We start from the raw sequence: 22,158 nt of genomic DNA, 5'->3' as shown, positions 1-22,158 counted from the left end.
AGTAGCAAAATATGGTTTGGCCCTGCAAGCATAAATGAAGAAAAGAAAACGTATCTAGCTGCCTGCGGAGGTCTACATTTAGGAAATTTGAGGCGAATGGACTTGCCGAAATGCGTTGCTTCAGCAATGACAAAGAAATACGCCCACGCCGAAAGGAATTACCTGCAGAGTTTGCCGCTTCAACAGCATCGTTTCATCCGTTCAATTGAACTATTACATAAATCTGAATTGTAAAGCTCTGTATAATAATTGCGGTATCATGTTGTAATAGTGATACATATACTACCACCTCATGTAAATCCATGAACCTGTTTTTCTATATTTCTTTTTTGTATTCAGGGAAACAATATGCTCTCACCTCTCACAAAGGATACGTGTATACCCGCTTTCCCTCTTCGCATTCTTGCACGCAAGGTCGGAGATCCTGTAATGTTTTTCATCCTTGCTCAGGAATCTTCTTATACATTACTAGATATATACATGTTACTGACGCATGCATCTAAACAGGCCGACTTAGACGAACGCACTAAGATGCACGCGCGCATACGGGTCTTGCTCAGCTATAGTGTAAACAAACGTTCCGTGTTTTACGTAAACAAAGTGAGTAGGTGGTGTTCAAATACTTTTTTACATTTGTACATAGTGTTTTGCATGTTCTTTTGCCTAAATTGACTCGGCATCATCGAGGTGCAAATAACTTGGCCATTTGAGACAGTTATGGACACGGTGTGTTTTTTGTCAAAGTGTCAAAGAGTTCAAGTTCCTACGGCAACAAATCTATCACCTTCCGGTGTTTACATCATGTGGAACGTCACAGGAAGTTTCATATAGAGCGATTTCACTTCTAATTGCGACCATGCCACGTTGCACGTGTGCTGGAAATGGTTGCCGTTGACTTCGCAATCCATATAGGGCATGGGCTCACTTCTCCCGCGAAGCCACTTGAGTGATAATTAATTTTAAGAATGTACTCAGAGTCACATTGTTTTGCAGTTCACTTGGGAGTTGGCACGATCTGAGGCACACGTTTTGAGAGCTGTACTTTCTCGGAAATCTTAAATTTAGCGCTTTCAGTACAGCAGGTAATCTCGTAATGCAGAGTAGGCTATGAGCAGGCTCATCTTTACATTGAGCCGGGGGTTCAAATCATGCGTTCATTGGGCCACGAAATTCCCAGGTTTGGCTGATGCCGACGTTGGAGGTTTGTATTCATTCTGATTGTCTGCTAGCTCAAATAAAAAAAACTATAGTGGTCACGTCCACCGCCCCTACATAACGCGTCTTTAATTGGCGTGGTGCTATACTATGCCCCCTCATACAAAAAGGCCACATTGCGATCCCTCACTTACACGTTCAAACATCGCGAGCAAATACCGACTTGCAGTAGTTGAGCCTTCTAAGAATAAGTATACTCGCGCAGAATCAGCCGATTGAAAAACTAAAATTCCTTGCAAAGATTGCCAAGCCGTTTAAAAATTTTCAGAGTTCCCATTATGTTTTAAACATCGGCGTCTTAGAAGCTATTGGGAGCGAAGTCAATATCTCTGTGATTATTGATGTGCAGAGGTGGACCTTCAGTGGTGTAGAGCATGCTATGCTATAGTTAAGTTGCAAATACAGTGAGGAAAACGAGTGCCACTTCCTTTCCTATTTCCACGAAAGGTATACGCTGTAATTCAATTTATGGGGTATGTTGGCGTTCCTGACGTTCACTTATCAGCACTTCGAGCACACAACGAAGCACATGTGCTACTGCTCACCAAGAAGTACCTGGGAGTTCATACGTTTGAACTAAGATATTATTGTTCGCTATAGTGTTAGCGATAGTGCTAGCTGTCGTTGTGTTACCGTAAGTGTTAGCACTGTCGTTGAAAAGAAAAGTGTACAATCATTGCATTTTACAGGCGCTAATATATGGGGCAGGAATCTGGAGGTTAACAAAGAAGCTCGAGAACAAGTTAAGGACCGCGCAAGGAGCGATGGACCGAAAAATGTTAGGCGTAACGTGAAGAGAAAGGAAGAGAGTGGCGTGGATCAAAGAGCAAATGGCGATGGCCGATATTATAGTTGACATTAAGGAAAAAACAAATGAAGCTGGGCAGGCAATAGGGCCCTATCATGTAAAACTATTGTAATAAATTTTTAGTCGAATATTCTAACGTCAAATTAACGTAACCGGCGACGCTAGCATCGGGTGGCGACTCGCAGCGTTGTTTTAACAGGCCAATGAAACGCTCCCTTTGTTTATAGGAGGTCACTTTTGTTTGCTTTCAAAGAAAATAGGATTCTCTTACTTGACAAGTCTTTCTTATCTAATTGGCTGACCAGAGGCGAATAGCATGCACAAGTGGACAGGGATTCGATGGGACCGGGTTAGCGCTGTGAAAGCAGATAATCTGATGAGGAGGGTGGTGCCAGCGTCAGCGATTCGCCCGCTTTTTTGTTGCTTAGCTTTCGGTGTCTGGTTGGAAGTCACGTTGGCGTACAACGGAAGGGTTAAAGTGAAGCTAAAACGGATCCTCAGCAAAACAATTTGGCAAAGCGATGCCGTGAACGTGCTGACAAGGCTCGACAACGTTATATACTGCAACGCGAAAAGGCTTATTATACGCAAATAAATCCATTCTCCTCGGAAGCTCCGAGTAGCCAGTGCCAGAGTGATCGGCGAGCAGCCACCTTCTACTCATTTCGGAACAGGGCGGTCTCCAGCTATCCCCCCCCCCCCCCCCCCCCCCGAAAAAAAAGAAGAAAAACAGTTTTGTTCGGCGTATTCACACAACTTTAATGTGTACACGTCACTTTGACGCCGGGAATTTTTGCGGTCTTGTAACGTCGCGTGACAGATAGGTGAAAGGGGGCCGGTGGAAGGGGCGCGAGGACGTTTGATCAATTGCTGAAGGCTGATGGTACAAATGGCGTAGCATTCTTGTGTTCGGTATAATCATGCATAATCAGCATGTACACTTCATATCAGATGGGGCGATTCGCGGTTTTTCTGACGTCGCGCGATACAATTGAAGTGGGGGTGGCCCAAAAACAATTTCACCAATCGTGGAGGGCTCACTTCAGCAACGGAATAGAAACGTTCGGAATATAGCTTTGCGTTAAGCGCCCACATGGGTGCTAATGTGCAGGACAGATAACCGGTGGGCCATTAGAGTTACACATTTGGTGCCAAAGGTAAGGGAAGCGCTGTCAATTGCGGCAGAAAACTAGGTGGGATGATGAAATTAGGAAATATGCAGGCGCAAGTTGTAATCAGAGTGTAAGACAGTGATAATTAGAGATCGCTGCGATATTCTTTCGTTCTGCGGTGGACATCAAAATGGGCTGCTGCTGCCGCTGCTGCTGCTTCCGCTGATGATGATGATGATGATGATGATGATGATGATGATGATGATGATGATGATGATGATGATGATGATGATGATGATGATGATGATGATGATGATGATGTTAGCTATACGAAAAAGCACATTGCCAATGTCTGAGGCGTCCACGACAGATCCGAGAGACGCTTTCCCTAATGAAAGGCTGCAGATATTTGCCTGGGTGGTCGTTTCGCACGCTGCACCAGCTGTTGGATGAAAAGTATATGCACATTGATGGCGCAAGCTGTACATACGCGCGCGTACCTTGGCGCACACCCAAGCTAGGCATATAAGGGACTCATTAAGGCCTGTAGTTTTCAAAGACATCACACTCCCTTCAGTTGTGCGCCATCCGCTGGCAGTGCCTGTCCACGGGCGAAGAATGTCCCACACTTTTGAAGCTTGACTCGCGGAGCAAATGCAGCACAGCCTTCAGAGATTGTCTGTCAGGTGTGTATCGACTTCCGTCCCATGAAATATGTTGTAAGTCGATAGAGTTCGAGAGGATAGCAAATCACGACATGCATGAGTCGATGTTGCCCCATTTAGTTCGTTAACAGAAGGAGAGTGTCTCGCGAACTTGTGAAATTGGGCCGAAAGCGTATCTATTTCTTCTTATTATTTGTTTTTTTTGGGGTAAACATTGTTTGCCAAACACTGTTTATAAGACCGGGTCCCTTTTATTTTTTCTTTATTTATTTACCTCATTCTACTGTCTGTATATAAGTTCCTTCCACCTATACTCTATTTTCTCTCCCCGTTCTTTCATTCGCCTGGACCTTAACCCGACCCCCATTTCTGAGTGCCATTCAGTTACGAGCAGATGTAGCTAGACAGTTACAGTGCTGTCAGTAGTAATTTCCATACTTTCATTCCCTTCAAGTTATGGAAGAAAATTAACAACCAACCAATTACTGTTACTTTCCCCGAAATTTAAATGAAGTGAATCTTACACCTAGAGCCCCTACTAATTTGTCGATTTATTCGCCATCGCACACAGAAGAAGGGCTCGCAGCTGCTTTCTATTACAATATGGCGAAGCCGATTCGGAAATTTTCCGGGCGTTGCGAAGCGCACGGCAGCCATTAGTCTCGAGACCGCACGCCGCTCTGTACATTCGTTTGGACGTCGTCGGTGCTGAAGCCTTCGCCGTGCGGTCGTCGGAGGAGCACGCGCTGATTTCGAGCCTACGAAATGAACCGCGCTCGCTGAAAAGATTGATTTTCCCGTCGGCGAGAGAACCGTTCGACGGCGTCGCATAGGTGAGCAAATTTCGCGGTGAGCCTGGGCCCCCGCGCCGTGCCTGCGTTTCGACTTTTCAATCAACGGAAGCGCCGCGCACGCGCTGAAAGCGGTGCCTCTGTGCGCGGGTCATTGAATTGCCGGGCGCCGCGCCCGACGCCTTGTTGTGCGGAATGCCCGCTTTCTGATCGAATCAGAGGGGGGCGCGAATAAACGCTGCCGTTCCAAATGCCACGTTCCGTAGAGATCCAAGGAGCGAAACGCATTTATTTGTAAAGTCGATACGAAATCACGACCTCGCGGAGAACCTCGGGACTGTCTGCCATTTGTTCGCCGTACGGAAGCTGCGTTTGGTGTAGGTGTTTCATGAAATAAGAAAAAAAAGATGTCTAGTGGCACTCTCCGTCCCATCACAGCACGAAAGAACGGAAATATTCGTAATTGAATGCTCCCAATTGATATACGCGTGTTTGGTAGCGTTCGTATGGTCCTGGCACCTCGTAAAACAAGGGCTTCCTGGTGAAGTATCACCTCTGGAATTCACATAATGAAATTCGCTTCACTTTTCACTGACAAGAAGAAACAAAAAAAAAGAAAAAACTCTTTTCTTTTGTTCTCGCGTGTGGAAAATATACGTTTAGAGTTTTTTTTTTCTCTTTTTTTCTTTTTTTGCTCGCAAGAATCTATCACCGTAGGTCTGCACATTTCCTGCAGTTCTGTTCACCGATAGGATTTGTTGCGGACGATGCTTATTAAAGCGAACGTTTCTGGTGTGCGAGCAGCTCTGCAAAACAGAGCTCTATAGAGGCACAAGAAATAGAGGGTTGTTAGCAAAAAGCGTGGCATTAGTGTACTTATGTTACTGGACTTTGTGTTATTGTTATTTAGGAGTTGACTTTTAGATTCAATGCGTTAATTCCTTTTTTTTTCAATTCTCTATGAAAAAAGGAGTAGCCGGCGCCAATTAAAGGCGACAACATTTCCTAAGTACCAAATAAAATAAATTAAAAAAAAAGCGAAGCTGCGAGGAAGACCACTTTGAATATTTTCAATGTGTGCTTTCATTGGCGAATGAAATTCATTCCAAATTTGAAAGGAATAAGTTATTTAAAAGAGAAATGAAATATGTGCTATAGGAAACGGATCAAGGCGTTCGATCGAGTCCAGGGGCAAAGAGAAAGAAAACAATAATGGCAAGAAAGGGCAGAGAGGTCACGTCTCACGCACATTCCTCAATCTACTACTCTGCGATGGGGAAAGGGAAAGAGGGAAAGGAAGAGGAACAAGATTGGTGACGACGAGATGGCAATGCATATAATAATTGTTAAGTTACTCATGGCCTAGAGCTCCAGACACGTACTTTTCTTTATTAATCTAAGGCTTGGATGGCGTAAAAGTTGGGTCTGCATATAGGCATGTCAAGAACCCAGTATAGCGTTCAGTCGAGCTCAACCTCTGTCAATCTTCCTTCTATTGAGGGTGAGGTGAGAGTTCGTAGACAAAAAAAAAATTGAAGGGACGAACTCAGCTTACATAAAGTCTGCGCAATTACAAAGACACAAAATTTTTGCCTCAAAACACTGAATGCTTCAGTGAAAATGGCTCGGCTGCCTCCTCCGCGGATGCCGAGAGGTCCAAGTAGCACGCTAGTGAAGCTCACTTGCAGCGTGTGTCCGAATGCTTTTACGCCTGTCAGCGCAGTTTTAAAGGATTCACTTGGAAATCTCGCACCGCAATGTTGTACTGCTTCGGGTGCGGTGGATTGAGCTGTTTTTACAACTTGCAACATGCCGAGAAGACGGTAGTCACTTAGGAGCCACGCTCACTGTGCAAGTAAAGCAGCGCACTCCACTGTCAATTGCGCAGGTCTCTCGCAGAAACTATACGGGAACCACAGGAATCGCACGACCGTCCTTGTCGGTGTAAGCGATCAGGATTCGTCACACCGCCAAAACTTTGCTCGAGTACGACTGTCCTATAGTGTTACGTGGCCATCTTCGACGAAGAACAAGGGCAGCAAACACATCATTTGCGACACACTGACGGTCTGCCGCTGCTGTTGGCACTAGGGAAACCACAATGTTACAACATACACGGATAGAACCTGTACTGTGGGGTTTCGCAAAAGTCGTACGCTCATGTTAGTGGCACGTCTCAGAGGTCTAAGAGTGGTGAATGTATATATATTTATCATCGACATTGTCCGCTTTAAATGCCTCAGCAGGTGCAGTTCACAAAATTTTGATATTGTTGTATAATGCTCGAAGACAAATTTGTAAACTTCATGCTTGAATTTGTTTGAAAATTTTATGACACTTCAGAAGCTTTCAGAAAAAAAATGTTGTCGGCCTCAAAAACAAAAACAAAAATGTGGCTCCTCTCGCTCGGCACATATTCACGTTTATCTTTTGAATGCTGCAAACCACATTAAAATTCGGGGGAGCGCATGGCGAGCGATATGTTTTCTCCGTTCCCATGTATTGGGATAGAAGTCCGTAGGCAAAGCTTCCCTTTAACCCCGAGCATGGCAACGGCTGCTGCTGCGGCAGCACATTTAAACCACAAGGTGCGCGAAACGTTTCAAACGAGTCGCACTCTTTAACGGCGCTTCCTCATCGCGTATTGAGGACGCACCCACTCGCTCTCTACCAATCAATGTTCGCTACGTCGGTGGCAGCTGGCAGGAACTTCCCCGCGAAACTCGCCGAGAGAACGGCGCCCTAATTGAAGCTCGCCATTAGCGCCACCACCTTCGCCGCTGCAAATTACCTGACCGGAGCCAACCAAATTCACGGAAATCTGATTCGGAAACGTTGCTTACAACGGCGTCGGCTTCTTTCAAAGCATTTTTGCGCAAGATGAGTGGTTTTGAAATAATCAATGTGCCACGGATGCCGGTGCAGTGAGCGTCCGACACGTGCAGTACGCTTCGTGCCGATACTTCAGCTTCTATTGCGGCTAAATACGAAGGCCATGGAAAGGAAACTGAAACCTCCCTCTCCCAGAAAATGATGGCGACCGAGCCCTGTTTCAGATATAGGTTTTTCAACCTAAATATGCGCACATTTAAGAACGTAATTGCATATTAGAACGCTTCACGTCACTGGGACAACTCTGCCATGTTTTCAGTTGTCTGAATATTCATAAACTCTTATCTCGTTGACGCTCAGTTCTTACAGGTGACTTGGCGACAGCAGCCCAGCGCTCTCGTGCAATAGCGAACATGGGCTTATTAACTATCTGGAACATTTTACAGCGTACTTGGGTTAGGATGTTTTCTGATGACGCTCACCCCGGCATGCAACACAGACACCTTCCGGTTAACGGTATTGATATCTAATGAAACTGCGTTTCGGTACTTTGATGTCAAGAGAGGCCATCCTGAGGATGATATACCTTCAGCGGCTGGACAAACAGTTAGTAATTTGCACTGTGCGAGCTTCATTAACGTAATGGTGAGCGAACAACGAGGCAGTGCAAAAGAAAGAACTTTCCCACCCAATTGGCAGGGGTCCTGCTGCCGAAAATTATGGATCGCGAAGGCAGTGCAGGCTAAAACAGCGTCTAAAAGTGCTAGATGTCATGAGGTAGTATTGCGAGAGACTAGCATATGACGATCGCACCGGATGTTTCAATGAGCGACTTCGACACGAGAGAAGCAGGCGTGCAATCGTCGCCTAATGGTTAGAGAATTGGGCTGCTGTGCTGGAAGACAGAGCTTCAATCCCACCATGGATTTGTTTATAGCATTTTAGGCACACTTCGCCCAGTATCTTGGTATCTAACAGAAAAATTGAGATATATTGAGTGTACGAGGGCGCGTCATAGTGTGCACGAAATCTGAAGTTTGTAAAAGATAACAGAAACGGAAGCGACACTTTGATAAATGCAAGGTTGCTCGTGGCGTGCACAGCTGTAGAGACTTCACTATCTAAGTATACCATTTGTATACTTAAAGTGATTACGGCGCTAAGTTCTGGCCTAACCTTTTTAGTAATGTCGATTCGCCCGTCATGGCTTGCGTTTGTGTATTTCTTGTGTTGTATATACTTCTACAAAATTATGAAGAACGGAAATATAACTTGCCTTTTCAGTTGTGCTGCTCTTCAGGAGGTAATCGATGCCTCCAGATGTTGCCTGGAATACAAGAGAAAAAAAAGTACGATGTTAGTTGGCTGAGTAGATGTAGGCAATTCAAATAGAGTGTTATCTCGATTGCAAGTTACTTATTCCAGGCGCGGTAACCTGGGAATTAAATATTTTGCACTTCTGAGCCAGAGTATCATTTTTATGCCAACTCATGAATTATTTATTCCGCATTTTGGTGGGCCGTAATGCACACTTGCTCGTAACCAGAGACATCTGCGTTTGTTGAAGGGTTATAACGAATTACTGACTCAATAAACAGCTAATCTATGAATAACGTAGAAGACAACATTTGAAGTCATGTAGCGGATTCAGGATAGAGATATTCAACGCAGCCCTAAGTAAATGGCATTTCTAAATTTTTACATGCACGTATTACTGCACGTTGTTTTCCAGTAAAGATCAGCACCCTGTAAAAATCCTGTCAGATCCTGTAATGCAGTAGCACGTAAAATGCCATACAGAAGTGTCAAGAAGATGTTGTTAATAAAGGCATATCATTGTGTTTAAAACACGGCCCGTTCTAATGAGAGGAGCATAGCCTTTGATTAAAAAAAAGCTGTTTCATACTGTGAGCGATCTTATTAATTGAATAATCAGTTTGCTTCGCAGCTCCGTGCAAGTATACGGACAAGGCACGTAGACTTTGAGGGGCACACCTACTTTGGACTGGTCGATAAACTCAATTATTTAACTGGCACTATTCTTATTTCGCTTGCACTCACGTTTATTAGGTGGAGATAAAGCGACAACAAAACAAACGAACGCACAATGACCTGTGCTCTTCGGCTCTTGCGCAGCGCCTTTCTGCTCATACGCATTATCGAACATTGTGCAATACTGGCGAAGACAACATCGCGGTATACCGCGTCAATAAGAAGCAGCGGTGATGGAATTGCGAAGCGCAACGACGCCTGATGGCAGCGCGTCACACAGCGAAAGGGAACGTGCGACTGAGAATTCTCTCTTTCGTTTAGTAGTGCGCAGAATAGATTCTTATCTTCCTTCCCCACTTCGTCCTTCCCCAACGTAAACGAAGGTCCTTTTAAGCATTCACTTCATCGCAATACATTCGTGTTAAACGCTGAAGCATACGCTTTATATCGCGGTCAAAGGAAGCGAGGTTTTGCGCAAGTTTTGAGTGTAAACAACGTGTCATCATTTAGCGTTACTTGCCGCCAATTTCAGAACACCAAAGGAGCAACGTGTACAACAAATATGGCACACGGATTGTTCCAGGGGTGGTTCGCGTACAGCGAACACGCCACGACTCACTTCGCCTCTACACGGCCCCCAATCCACGGGCTGCCCTGGTTCCAGCTTTGGCCCTTAGCCCGTAGCGCAGCGTGCTTCGTCATGACGCACCGCCGCCATAACTCCTAAACTATCGTCGCTTCTCTCTCTCTCTCTCTCTTTGTATTCCCCCCCCCCTTTTTTTTTGCATGTTGGAGCAATAATAGCTCAGCGGCCAGTGTATCATCACTCAGCAAAGGAAGCAGACGATGGAATGCAGGGGGTTTATGCGCATCCCTAGAATGGCGAAACCCTCTCCACTTTTTTGAAGAGCGCCTTGCTCTGGCCACGGCTCGTGCCTCGCAGCTCATACTAAATGCAATAGTACCCCCCTCCCCCTTCCCCTCTACTATCGCCCAATTTATAATTCTCCCGGGGCAGCGGGATAAATTCTGCGTAGTTCGTAAAATGCACTCATAAAGCTCCGGATCGCTTGCATGCCTAATTTACTGCTAAGGCCCAAATTAGTCAACGCTCTTTGAAAACTTTGGACTCGGCCTGCAGAGAATGCCTAACCTGGCATTTACGTTTACGAACTGCCTAATTTAGTTCATCTAGGAAACCGTGGAAACCTATAGTACAAACCTCGCAACAAGTATAAAAATACTAAACAAACGTGGGTTCAATAACTATTCGCAACGCTCCTTATTAAGCCAGAAACGCTCGAATTTCGCTATACATTACTCTAAACAGACGTTTTATTGCCATGAACAGCAAAATTGGTGTACCATAGATTTCTCTCGGGAGATTGGGAAACATATCCGATGACTTCCCTGGGGACACTTTCGGACACTTGATTAAGACATTTCTTAGAAAGCTGTTATTGTTCCACACATTTTAAATTCACACACGGGTCTGCTACAGCGTTTCACCGTGTTCCTCTAATTTTATATCGATGGCATTTGTAGCTATGCCAGGGTAGCGGGCTTATTTTGCACCATTCGTAGAGCATACTTATAACGCTCGGGAACCCTTTCATACGTAATTTATTGCAAAGGCTGCAAATATTCAAAACATTTCGAGCTTTCCTTACGCATTACAAATAACGCGTCCAATATATTGTCGAAATATCAGCAAGATGTCGCGTTTAATTTTTCGAGGACGCCGGGGTAACAAACTACAAATCTGTTATGACTCATGAAAATAGGGATAAAATCGAGCGCTCGGTAAGTATTTGCAACGCTCCTAATTAGGTCAGAAACGTCAATGTTTCGCCACACATGACACTTAATATTCCACCTGTTTTCAGTGAAGTTCAAGTCGGTGTATTGAACAGTTATTTTACGACTATGAGATACATTGCAGGTAACGCCAGTATGACACACTGGAACGCTTCAATATTTCATCAACAAACGCTCTAATTTACCTACACAGAAAAAAACTTTTATTGTTCGCCACTCACAACATGCTTCCTACTTCAACAAAATTTAAACAACTTGTTACCGAAGAGACTGGGAAAACCAACTACTCACCTCGTATGACGCATACAATTTCGGAGAAAAGGAGTATTCTGTACTTATATTAGAGGCACATAATTAACCTGCACACTTCAAACTACAGGTGCAAGTCGCCCATAAAATAGCACACATTTCCTTTAAACATAACGTGTTTTTCGTCCTCCCAGGGAAGTGCGAAAATTTTGTAAGCGTTTCATATAACATCTCTAAACAGGTCAGGAATGAAGGCGTAGAAATTTCTATTCAGCCGCCAACTAACACATACACACGCCGCTGCAAACTTTGCCTGAATATCGCGCCTCACATTTCCCACATTTTGTCAAAATATAAGCTTTGATTTTTCATAAAACCCCGAAACAAGCATGTAACGTTTTTGAAGACTTGTATAGTGACACTAGTTTATCTAGGTAAATTACTCACAGGGGACCCTGATGATGAGAAAGAAATTTACAGAAGAAAAAAGTTGGGTTGGAGTGCATACGGCAGGCATTACCAAATCATGAATGGGAGCTTACCACTGTCGTTGAAAAGAAAAGTGTACAATCATTGCATTCTACCGGTGCTAACATATGGGGCAGAAACTTGGAGGTTAACAAAGAAACTCGAGAACAAGTTAAGGACCGCACAAAGAGCGATGGAACGATAAATCTTAGGAGTAACGTTAAGAGACAGGAAGAGAGCGGTGTGGATCAGAGAACAAACGGGGATAGCCGATGTTCTAGTTGACATTATGCGGAAGAAATGGAGTTGGGCAGGCCATGTAATGCGTAGGATGGATAACTGGTGGACCATTAGGGTTACAGAATCGATACCAAGAGAAGGGAAGCGCAGTCGAGGATGGCAGAAAACCAGGTGGGATGATGAAGTTAGGAAATTCGCAGGCGGAAGTTGGAATGCGCTAGCGCAAGACAGGGGGGTAATTGGAGAACGCAGGGAGAGGCCTTCGTCCTGCAGTGGACATAAATATAGGTTGATGATGATGATGATAGTGACACGAACAGATTTATTTTAAAGGACACCGCCTCAAAAGCTCCGAGTCATTGAGTGCGCTAAGCAACTTTATTGAATAATCTACAAACGCGAGTCACGCAACCGAACGAATGTTTAAATAAATGAGCAATGCTCGAGATTGGTCGCCACCTTAATGCGAAGTGTTCCTAAGCATTATTTTACTTCCCGAGGCTTAGACTCTGACGTTACAAAGAGCGGGAATATTCCATTGAACAAATGAACCACAGTACTGCCACTACAAGAAATGATCCCACCTTTCCTATCTTTCTGGGCTCTAAGACATAAAGATTGTTCGGACTTCTTCGAGAAAAAGAGATTCTATGTTCTTGCCTTGATAATATGCCCGTCAAGAATTACCACGAACGGCGAAGTTGAGGCTTACGCATTCTACTAGAATGCGAACGGTCGTTAGATCGAAAGTGCCTAGAGAACCATATATATTTCGATAGGTGAGAACACACGTTACAATCGCTCACAGAGCTGCATGCGTGAAGGTTCAGTTTGTTGAGTTGCATGTAGTACAAAAATTTCCCAATAGCTCTCACTTCAGCATGCTTCTTATATTCGTGTGTATATTTATGCGTACACGCTAAACATTTCAGCCCTCTTATATAAACAGTTCTTGTTTAGTCCATGGCTTACACCCTAAACCTTTAGGTTTAATGTAAGATTGAATGACTGATGAAGACACATTAATTTTCTTGCCGGCTTTTTGTGGCAAGTAGACTTCATGATAGCTGCTCCAGGCGACATGCGAACTGCATTTATGGTAAAGTTTTGTAGCTATCACTTTCAAAATAGCCTAGCAGATACTTCAGTACACACAAAGTGGTTATAATTATTGCGTAGTTTGGATGGAAATACGGGTTCTCTCGTGGCAGGTGTAGATGTCGGCGCACAATAAAATTATCATAACCTTAACAATAAGAGTGATAACAGTGGTAAAAACCAACGCCCTTCTGGATGTACTTACTATTAATGGCGAGTGCACTTTTTTTTTCTTTCCCTACTACCCGTTTTTATTCCGTTAAGACTCACGCGATGTACATGGGTCGAATACAAACAATCTGCGACGACTTAGTAAATAAACAAACACGATGCGAGAATAATTAATTATCTTGCTCATCCTCTGTCAACAAGTTCCACCTTTATCTGTATTTATGGTTCCCGACGTAAAAAAAAAGGGCCCTTTCAATTTGTGTTTATGTATTCTCGTACGTATTGAGCTGGCGGGATTCTCTTTTATAGCGAGGAAACAAAATACGACTGCTTCCTATTTGCCATGCTCCTTTAAGAGCGACGGAGCTTTGCGAAAGCTACAGTGCGATAACTTAGCGCTTGTGCTCACATATTGGGACCGCGGGTAAAAAAAGAAATCTCGAGATGGTAAATCAGAAGAATGTTACAATTTAATCAAGTGCCTAGTTAAAGCTAGCTTCGAATAAAAGCTGAGCCGATTGCTACAGACTTTACGGACCGATGCTCCCTCCTTATCGTTTCCTTCAAACGCCGTTTCTAAACAAGTGGGCCGCTTCGTCTAACGGCCAGCCACCGCTATCGGTGCTCCAAAGCTCAATACGCAATTTCCGTTTTACAAAACGACGCGCGACTAGGTACGCATTGATCGGGGGAAAGGGAGCCCCTGGTGGTCTCGGCTTTACGGATGCCTATCTGTTTGTTCATTTTTTTTATTTCTGATTTTTTTCTTGTAAAAACACGATCCGATAGATCTTTAAAGTGCAAGAAAACGTTTCGCACCGTTTAAACTGAGGCTTCCTGTTCTACCGCTACTTGAATTTTGTACAAATTTTTTAGCACTTTCGTAATAAGGGGGCGGAGTGGTATTTTGTCTCGCCTATACGGCGTCGCATGGCAACAGAGTTGGCGCGCTATACGCTATCTTGCTCTTTAAAAAAGAAAAAAAAAGAATAGGATAAATCTGATACTGTCTCTACCTGAGGTAAGGATGGCTCACTGAATTTTTTTGTCTCTGTCCTGCCTCTCTATGTTCGTTGTGCTCGATGTAAAGACGCGTATGGCTATGACTTGCGATAATTAAGAGTCAGTTCAACTACTTTATTCTCCTTTCATTGCGTTCAACTGTCGCAACGCAGCACTTAAGTCTCGAACACACTAAAACCTTTACGCAAAATGAATAGTTAGTTATCGCTCTCCTGGAGCGAGTCGCACGTGCCTATAAAACAAAGCATTACGCAGGAATCTATAGCTGACGCATAAATTGCTTGATAAAGAAGGGTGCAAGGTTGGGCTCGTTGGTAAATTATTGCTTTGTTGTTTGACTAACAAAGCAAGGGCACCAGAGGGGACACAGCAGTGCTCTGTTCTCTCTTCTGTCCCCTCTGGTGTCCTTGTGCCGGTAATCAAACTTTATTGCTTGATAAAAATGTACTAGAAAGTACATAGAATGGAGAAGAAAACTCCAGAATATTATGAAAAATGAAAGAAAAAAAGAAAAGCCGACAGATCTCACGCCCTATGGGAATCGATGTTATGCGAAGTAGTGTGTGGGGAGCCTACCAAGTTAACGATACGACCATGAGAGCACCAAGACGTGGGTGACTGTTTCATGACCTATATGACCTATCATGTCATGCCCTATCATTTATGTCCGAACCCATTTCAGTGATTTTTTTAATGTTAAAGTTTTTTCGCTGAGTCATTACTATTACTGCTGAGTCATGCTCTTGGTATGACTTCTACCATCATCCTTTAGTGTTTCCTTCACTTAGCGCCAACGTCCAAACCCATTCCAGTGGTTTTTGAGTGTTAATGTTTTTTCGCTGAGTCATTGTTATTAGTGCTGCGTCATGCTCATGACTATGACTTCTACGATCATCCTTTAGAGTTTCCTTCACTTAAGACCCACGTCCGAACCCATTTCACTAGTTCTTTGAGTGTCAATCTTTTTTCACTGGGTAGTAGTAGTAAATAACTTTATTGAGGTCCTGAGAAGATATAGGCAGGGTCATTGTCATTTTAGGCGGCTGTTTCATGACCTACATGACACGCATGCCATAACATTCATGTCATGACCTATCATTTATGTTCGTCATACACTGTTGTGATACTATGCCAATTTTGGTACCTACCAAGATTACGAAACGACCATGAGAGTACCATGACGTACATATAGGCAGCTGTTTCATGACTTACATGACCCACATGTCATGACATTCATGTCATTACCTATCACTTATGTTCGTCATACACTCTTGTCATACTATGCTAATTTTGGTAAATACCAAGTTAACTAAATGACCATGGGAGCACAAAGACGTAGGCAGCTAGATAGATACTGTCAAAGTGACAAATGTTAGCCAAGAAATGCTTCGCATTTAAAAAAAGGAACACTGGTGTTATACAGAAGCCGGACAAAGTGAGGAGCCTCAATGTCTGACGAAGTCGTATGCGTCAGCTTTCTGGTTTTTCTCACGGCTTTACCAATTGTTGGCAGACAGCACTTTTGTGGAGGTTTTTATTTGCACTGTGCCCTACGAGCGATTGATTTGTTCCCGCTTTCTTTTTTTCTTGTTTTACCTACAACGCGCGTCATTAGCGCCATAACGATAAAATCTTCTAGGTCGAAGCTCACCATCAGGATGGGCAATTAATGTGGACGTTGTTGTTGGCCCTTAACAAGCTTGTCAGGATTGAGCGCAATGAAAAATTCCTTATTGTGCCGGTTACGTTGCAACAAACGTTTCGATGGCCAGCGTTCTGCGCGCGGACACAAGAGTTCTTTTGTGTCGTATTGCCGCTTGCAACATTTTTTACTGAAAAACGCACAGATTTAGGCCGGATGCCATGTTTATTCATTACTGCAAATTGTCCTTATTCCTTGAAAGTGCTTTTGTCGCCGTCAATTTTAGGATCATGGCATCAATCTCTTGCTTTTGTTCGCAATCTGTAGTGTCACTCCGTGCGTACTGCGTATGCAGGTATGTTTGTATTTATAAAAAAATCTGAAAAAGTTAGCTTTCAAGTGACTGCTTCGCGTGTTTCACAACACGTCAAAGGCTTCAAGCTTATGCATCTAAACATGCTGCACGCTGTAACACAGTCAGCAGGGCACAGTACTGTATGAACGCAACAGTTTCTTCTAAAACCCGAAATATACAAGGAGATAGGGAAAGGAAAAGTTGGCATATTGCTTTCTTTGAGATGAATCACCCTCTCCCTAACTGGCTTCGAAATAATTCATTTCAGCACTAGGTGTTCCCACGATTTACTATGTTGCCAATTAATTCGCCCCTGGGCTGCCAACTGCATATCTCATCGTAAGGTTATCTGATAGAGCGATTGCCCGGGAGAGATAGTGGCGCTGGGTTGAACCATGGATCAGTACTATTTTCACTTCAGCTGCAAAGCTTTCTCGCCTGATCTGCATTCTTCTCTCTCTCTCTCTGTTTTGCAAGTGTATGCTGCTTACAGACAAACGCAAACATTCTTTTTATTGTGAGAGTAATTATAAGGACACTCCAAGCGTATTATTGCCGTCGCAGTGAGGTTTCATATAAGGTCCAACGGCGATAAAATCGTCGTCGCGCCGTACGCTGTGTGTGCGAGTGAAAGCGTGCGAGGGTGAGCCGGCAAACACAGCTTAATCTCGCGCACGCGACAGAGGAAGGCGGCCGGAAGCGCGCGGTCTTCGTTCACGCACGAGACACGGGCAGGAGGCGACGGAGACTGTGGGGGGGGGGAGTTGATTGTTGCTCCCACGGCGGCTGCTCACGGATATCTTGAAAGCGATCTGCGATGTGGCCGAAGTGTGCCCCATGGGAGCCTCATCTTCAAAGCTATCGGCGATGGGGACAAAGTGCATGCGCCTAGTGCCGGTAGCTTCTTATGCGCTGTGCTTTCGACGTTTAGTTCGCGTTGAAGCGAGAGCCAGCGTGAAGGTCAATTAGCTCGCTGCCGCTGGCGCGCTTTCTCACTCCAGCATTTTGACGAGTTTCCGCAGTCATCGAACGAGATGTGTTCATGTTTGACTGTGCGCACGTGACACCGTGCTTGTTTATTTAGTTAGCGAATATTTGCAACTTTATACAGCCGATAAAACTACTATCCTTACTTGGTATCCAACTTCGTATCTATCCTTACTTCATATCTATTAATTTTCAATCGCAATCGATGCTTCGCTTTTCGGGCGAAGCTGCGACTTAAATCTTTTAAGTGTAGCAGTATGTGTTCGTGCAGCCGAATTTAATTTTCATTGTTGTCTTCATTTTATGTCTTCCAGGCGTTTCTGCGATAGGCAATGCTCTTTTTCTTTTCACTTTACTTTATATGTCTTTCCATTCGCGTGCACGTTCTCTTGCGCTCTTCTGTATAGTCGTGCATCCCGGGACATTTTGTAAAACTGTGTTGTTCTAAGCTATTCCCCTTCCTGATTCACTTAACATATATGTTGCTAATTTTTATGTCACGTCATTATATTATTTTTCTCATTCTCAAGATAAGTTGACTAGCCGGACGTCATCAACGTAGCGTCACAAGTTTTATTGCCCCCTGATTTGATTTGAACTAAAACAGCTGGCTTTTCAGACATTCACCAGGAAAAATGAACAGAAAAAAAGGTACAGCTTGCTTCGGAACGAATGTATTACCTGGTTAGAAGCGATGTGGTAGCGTTTATGAAATGAACTGTGACGTCTGATTGGCATACAAGTGGGTCATATGTCACACGCGAACATAAATGATCAGGCAACTATGACGCTTCTATGACCTCTTACAAGAGCAGTTTTCCCGAACAATAGGAATTTCACCCACTACTGTGGCTCAGTGGCTGTGTCGTTCCATTGTTGTGTATAAGGTGTTGAGTTCGATTCCCAGTGGTGGCAGTGGGACTTCGATAAGGGCGAACTGCGTAAACGCTCTTGTACTCAAATTTGGGCGCAGGTTAAAGAACCCCAGGTGATCAAAATTAATCCGGAGCAACACACTGCGCCACCACTCCTAGAGTTGCTTAAAGCGTAAAACTTCATGAATCAAATTAATTAATCAGAATTTAGTAAAACATGACTGCCGCGGTAGTCTTCCTTTCAAGTGTTTTGTTTCGTTATTTTTTTTTTCGAGTGGCACAGACAAATCAGTAGAAATATCTTTCATCGCAAGACGTCAGCCACTTAACAAGCGGGCGGTTAAGTCGATACCACTCGGCTTTCAGCCAAAATAAGTGACGTGGAAGAAACATAAGAAAAAAAAAAGAACGATAAACGGGGAGATGACATAGAAACAAAACTGGACTGCGCAAATATTAGCTCAACATAAAGTACGTACAGTGCACACCGCATTCGAGCGATGGCACATGTTGTTCGCCTACGGACATGAGCAAACACAAGCTGCTGCCGTAGGGTTCGAAATTGATTTATGACCTACCCAGCGCAAACTGTCCAAGTAGGGGAAAATAACTCACTATCGTGCGCGTGCCGGTGATGCCGCTCAGTTTTTTTTTGTATTTTTTTATCAGTAAGAGGGATGCTAATTCAGTTATCATGGCCAAGCTTTACTTGTTTGGACTACATTTGCCGGTGTTGTACAACCGCCACGCATCGAATGAGTGCTCTATATAGACCACGTCGCAGACAGCGCACTCGGGGCAGACAAAACATGGCCCGCTAAGCTAACTCTTAACAGCAACCACACGTGGGAAACGATGAAGCACAAAATGTCACTATCATTAGCGCACCTATGAACTTCCGTCTGGGCCAACCGTCGTGTTCGCTCAGCGGCAATGGAGCTGCGCTTCTGAGCGCCAGATCGCGGGAGCAGTCACGGTAACAGTGGCCGTATTTGAATGTTGTCGAAATGCAGAAACTATATATATAACTTCAAGGCAGGGGTATCTAAGTTTACCGCAAGGTTATAATTCAAAAGCTGATGCGCTTCCTGGAACACAACTGTTTATTGTCGACGTTTCGGCCGGCGACCGACCTATCGCAAGACTGAAATCAAGATGTACAGAGTCGGTGCTTATGCCAGCGTCTACAGCTTCAAAGTAACAAAAAGAGAGAGAGAGAGAGAGAGAGGAAATAAAAAGAAAGAGAAAGAGGAAAAGTGTCAGTGAGAGATAGAGAGAGAGTGTGTGTGTGTCCAAAGACAAGGATTTATGCCAATATCCACCGAAGAATTTGTGTAGAAACGGCTTACTTTAACGAGTGCATATAGCTGACCTTTGGGCTGGAGGAAGGCTACAACACCCCAACCACCCCGTTCCAGTTGGTACGTCAGACTGTTCGCTACGTCAGACTAGAGTCGATAAAGAAGAGACGACGCGCCTTCACCAACATGTCTTGCTCGCCTGATCCTACCTAGCTTTGAACTACTCGCCTAGTTGCTCTTTTATTCGCAGATATACGCTTAGAACGATTCTTATTCTATATTTCAGTGCCACAGAGCAACAGCCTAAAGGAATCGACATCAACGGAGCGGCGAGGACAGCTTGGTTCCCCTCCTCCTTCGATGATCGATTACCTTTCTCATGGCTTAACGCGTCGTTTACGGGGCTGTTGAAGACACGCTGCGCCATTTCTCTATCCGAGTGTCTTCAGCTTTCTTGATAGGAGTTTGGTGGCAGCTGTCAGTTGTGCTTCCGAGTTGCTCCTCGGATCAAACTTTATCCCGTCAGCTTCTCCTCGGGCGTGAGCTCTCTCCAACCTCTCCTTGGTTTTGTTCGTTTGTTTGTTTGTTTGTACTGTCTTGCGAGGGTTAAGGCTGCTGTTGCCTCCAGCGAAAAAGAGTTTTAGTGTTTTGGGCATTTACTTTTCTGTGTGGTGCAGAATGTGACAGCCCATTTTCGTCCTCCTTAGATTAACCTGAAGCCTGTTACGCTTTTGTCGTTTTCACTTACCGACTTATGTACGGGCCTTAAGGGCAACATTTTTTTTTTTTGCTCTAGAGAAAGCTGATAGTTCGCGAAACCCAATTCTGGGATTTTATGTGCCAGAACCACAATTTTATTATGAGGCACGCCGTATAGTGGGGAATCTGGAATAATTTTGACCACATGGGGATCTCTAGCGTGCCACCAAAGCACGGGACACGGGAGTATTTGCATTTCGTCCCCATGTAAATGCGCCCGCCGCGGCGGGGATTTGATCCCGCGACCTCATACTTAGCAGCGCATCACCATAGCCGCTACGCTACTACGGCGGGTAACCCAACTGGCGATGCTTAACATTTATGATGACCGTAAGCGTCCTTAAATTCAGTCTTCCTATACTGAATGCATAATTTCATTCTAATTTTTGTATGCTGCGCAGACCAGTTTTTCGTCTGGAACGGTTGGCTAGGCATCGACGAACTCTGGGGTCGGCGTTAGCCAGCGTGCCCCCGTCATGGCAAATCGTAGAAACAAGGAATATTGTCCAGCCACATTGTTTTGCGGTGGAACTGCAAAGCAAATGAACACAATAATACTATTACGACAGCCTATCAGTCCAAAAAGCCAGCTTGATGCGAACATGCAAGCTGCACGCAGCTCAAGATTGCCTCGCGAACAGCGATTGGAATGACGTTGATGAAACGCTAAGCTAAATTCTTGGTGCAATGACTCTCGATTACAAATCAAACTTGTTATATTTTTAATGAACTTTATCTTACCACTGTGAACCTCATGGAGTGTACAGTGACTTGCCAAAGCCTTGTGCGTGACGTACTGTCAGTTCACGTTTTTTCTTCTTTTTTTTTCACAGGATGCATAAGTGTTTAGGGAGCACATGCACAGTTCTGTAGAACGTCAGTGCTGCATCCAATGTAGGTAGGTTTATGAAGAGTGACGAGGTCTACGCGACGCTCGGTCAGTTCGCTGTTTGTTCACATTCAGTCTACCGCCATATTTCTTTGCTCTAACCAACGCCACTACTTGGACCATTGGACTAAAGCCGATATGAGTATACACACGGGCAACCCAGGAACAGAACGTGAGATGACTACGTATGATCGCTGCAAGTATTTATTTCTATGTAGTGAATGAGTAACTCTCAAGGTCACGTCTTCGACAGCGTCTTTCCTCGATGCAAATCTATAGAAAATTTTGCCACCAAGGGTTCTTCTATGCGAATGGAAGGAAAATCAAGGTGACGTTTCCGAGAAAACGGCTATCAGCGTACAAGGCATGATTGCGGTTAGTGAAAGCCATGTTATATTTAACAGCAATGAAGTTTTCTCAAGTAAACGTCCCTCTAAACATAATAATATAGGACAGGCTGGGGCCTTTAGGTGGCCCCGAAAATTCCTCGTCACATGGCAAACGGAATTAAGAACGCAAAGAACACCATGAAACGCTATATACAATCAAAGAGCAAAGAGCGCAACGACATTCAAAGCTCTGGCAGACGACTCCATGAAGTCATCGAATGTAGTAGAGGAACAGCACAAACATGGCCAAAAATGAATAGGCACGCACAGATTCATAAATAAATAAAAGTATTCGAAACTTTCCGTAAAACCGTACAGTTCGCAGTTTTTCAGAGAAGTGGGCAATAATTAAACAATATAACTAACTTTATAACATCACATAACTAACTTAAACTATCACGGCACATATCATCTGTAGTAATAATGGGACTTCCACATTTCATATTATTTAGTATAAGCCTAAAATATTTGTGTCCTAA

General features: G+C 44.2%; 1 long non-coding RNA gene across 1 annotated transcript in view; it reads right to left on the bottom strand.

Annotated features, from left to right (window-relative positions):
* Positions 1–8,698: 8,698 nt before the first annotated feature.
* The window catches only part of LOC125943179 (uncharacterized), a 189,666-nt gene continuing 176,206 nt past the window's right edge, over positions 8,699–22,158 (bottom strand). The window contains exon 3 of the long non-coding RNA XR_007465626.1: positions 8,699–8,750. This is a non-coding gene — a long non-coding RNA (uncharacterized LOC125943179). The remainder of the gene's footprint in view (positions 8,751–22,158) is intronic.

Source organism: Dermacentor silvarum, chromosome 2 (assembly GCF_013339745.2).
Source record: "Dermacentor silvarum isolate Dsil-2018 chromosome 2, BIME_Dsil_1.4, whole genome shotgun sequence".
NCBI classification, from domain to species: domain Eukaryota; kingdom Metazoa; phylum Arthropoda; class Arachnida; order Ixodida; family Ixodidae; genus Dermacentor; species Dermacentor silvarum.
Note: the sequence above shows the minus strand (reverse complement) of the source record. Positions and strands in the feature narration are given on the sequence as shown.